The sequence below is a fragment of the Sapajus apella genome, unplaced genomic scaffold (genome assembly GCF_009761245.1).
Source record: "Sapajus apella isolate SASKATOON/1434 unplaced genomic scaffold, GSC_monkey_1.0 scaffold14, whole genome shotgun sequence".
In the NCBI taxonomy this organism is placed as follows: domain Eukaryota; kingdom Metazoa; phylum Chordata; class Mammalia; order Primates; family Cebidae; genus Sapajus; species Sapajus apella.
In genome coordinates, this window is record NW_022436954.1 from 3,300,166 (window position 1) to 3,303,017 (window position 2,852).

The 2,852-nt window shown below is 44.8% G+C and overlaps 1 protein-coding gene across 7 annotated transcripts in view; it reads left to right on the forward strand.

Moving 5' to 3' along the window:
* The window catches only part of CHKA (choline kinase alpha), a 67,593-nt gene that overhangs the window by 20,676 nt on the left and 44,065 nt on the right, over window positions 1-2,852 (forward strand). The window lies entirely within an intron of this gene.

A 2,852-nucleotide genomic window follows, 5' to 3' on the forward strand; every position in this document is an offset into this window, starting at 1 on the left:
GGCTCACCGCAACCTCCGCCTCCTGGGTTCAAGCAATTCTCCTGCCTCACTCCTGAGTAGCTGGGACTACAGGTGTGCGCCACCATGCCCAGCTAATTTTTGTATTTTTAGTAGAGACGGGGTTTCACCTTGTTGACCAGGATGGTCTCGATCTCTTGACCTCATGATCCACTGCCTCGGCCTCCCAAAGTGCTGGGATTATAGGCGTGAGCCACTGCGCCCGGCCTTTATTTAATTTTTGAGATGGAATCTCACTTTGTTGCCCAGGCTGGAGTGCAGTGGTGCAATCTCAGCTCACTGCAACCTCTGCCTCCTGGGTTCAAGCGATTCTCTTGCCTCTGCCTCCCAAGTAACTGGGACTACGAGCACATGCCACCACATCTGGGTAATTTTTTATTTTTAGTAGAGATGGGGTTTCTTCATGTTAGTCAGGCTGTTCTCGAACTCCTGACCTCAAGTGATCCACCCACCTTGGCGTCCCAAAGTGCTAGGACAGGCGTGATTTACTGCGCCTGGCCAAGTTGATGTATTTCTGTGGTAGGATTTCTTTTTTTTTCCTGAGACAGAGTCTGGCTCTGTTGCCTAGGCTGGAACGTAGTGGCATAATCTTGGCTCAGTGCAACTTCGGCCTCCTGGGTTTAAGCAATTCTCCTGCCTCAGCCTCTCAAGTAGCTGGGATTACAGACATGCCACCACGCCTCGCCAATTTTTGTATTTTTAGTAGAGACGGCGTTTTACCATGTTGGCTAGGCTGATCTCGGACTCCTGATCTCACGTGATCTGTCTGCCTTGGCCTCTCAAAGCGCTGGGATTACAGGTGTGAGCCCTCACACCTGGCCTGTGGTAGGATTTTGATACCTGTTTTAATTTTCTTTGGAAGGGCCTTTTTTTTTTTTTTTTTTTGGAGACAGAATCTCGCTCTATCACCAGGCTGTAGTGCAGTGGCACAATCCCGGCTCACTGCAACTTCCATTTTCTGGTTTCAAGCAATTCTCCTGCCTCAGCCTCCTGAGTAGCTGGGACTACAGGCATGTACCACCATGCCCAGCTAATTTTTTCGTATTTTTAGTAGAGATGGGGTTTCACCATGTTGGCCGGGATAGGCTTGATCTCTTGACCTCATGATCCACCCACCTCAGCCTCCCAAAGTGCTGGGATTACAAGTATGAGCCACTGCGCCCGGCCTGGAGGGGCCCATTTTTATCTTAATGAAATAGAGCAGAGTAATTTTCAAACTAAATTTTTTAAGAGACTGGTTTATTTCAGCTCAATCTAAAAAGCAGGTTATACCCATGTCTCTGATATTTGATAATATATTTAGAAATATTAAAGTTCAAATTGGCAGTCTAGATGTTAATTCATTAAAAAAATTATCATAACGTGAAGAAACCCTTTAATTGGATAGCTTTTCCTTGACTCTGTCAAGCTGTGAAAATGGTTAAGATCTAAAAATGCTGGGAACAAGTTAGCATGTTTGAAGGTACATAGCTATTCCACACATGTGTGCACTTGCTAAGGACATCTGATGTCACTTTGTAATTAGGTACAGATAGCTGGCATCCAGCTAGGACCACAGTTGATCCTAACTGAAAACACTGACCCCTTGCTGTTAATACACAAGCAGAAAAGATTCTTGTGTTCACCATGCAGCTTGGTTTTAAATTTAATCAAGTTATAGTTTCAAAGTACAGTTTTTGAAATATTTAATTGTTATTTTGGCACTTTTACTTATGAGCCTTTATTTTTTGAGATACGGTCTCACTTTGTCACTCAGGCTATAGTGCAGTGGCACAACCATGGCTTACCGCAGCCTTGACCTCCTGGTCTCAGGTGATCCTCCCATCTCAGCCTCCTGAGTACCTGGGACTACAGGAGTGAGCCACCACGCCTGGCTAATTTTTGTATTTTTTTGTAGAGGCGGTGTTTCACCATGTTTCCCACGCTGGTCGAAAACTCCTGGGCTCAAGTGATACACCTGTCTTGGCCTCTCAAAATGCTAGGATTACAGGCATGAGCCACTGCGCCTGGCGTGATACGTCTTGATAGTCATTTTTTCTTTGAGGACTATTTACATTCTATAGCAATTAAGAATAATAGATGCTGAAATTACCTGTGATATAAAACTATTGTTTAAATCTGATTTATGACGATTTCATTTCTATTTATAACTTAAATAGAAGCATTTTAAATGTGTAACAAGGTGGTCCTCTGTGGGCTACACTAACCTGGGAGTCTAATCCTGTGCTCTAGAGCAGTGCTGCAGTGATGGGAGTAATGGAATGTTCTGCATCTGTGCTGTCTGGTACACTCGTCACCAGCCACAGGTGACTAGTGAATACATGGAATGTGGCAAGTGTGACTGTTGAACTGAATTTTAAATTGTATTTAATTTTAATTAATTTAAATTAAAATAGTCATGTGTAGCTTGTGGCCATTGTATTGGACAGCCCAGCTCTAGAATGTTCTGGTTTATTATATGAATCACTTAGTAAATGCCAGCTGCAGCATAGCCTACGATTTGCAATTAGCCTTTCTGTAATAAAGATTAATTGTCGGCCGGGCGTGGTGGCTCACGCCTGTAATCCCAGCACTTTGGGAGGCCGAGGCGGGTGGATCACAAGGTCAAGAGTTCGAGACCATCCTGGTCAACATGGTGAAACCCCGTCTCTGCTAAAAATACAAAACATTAGCTGGGCATGGTGGCGCGTGCCTGTAATCCCAGCTACTCAGGAGGCTGAGGCAGGAGAATTGCCTGAACCCAGGAGGCGGAGGTTGGGGTGAGCCGAGATCGCACCATTGCACTCCAGCCTGGGTAACAAGAGCGAAACTCCGTCTCAAAAAAAAAAAAAAAA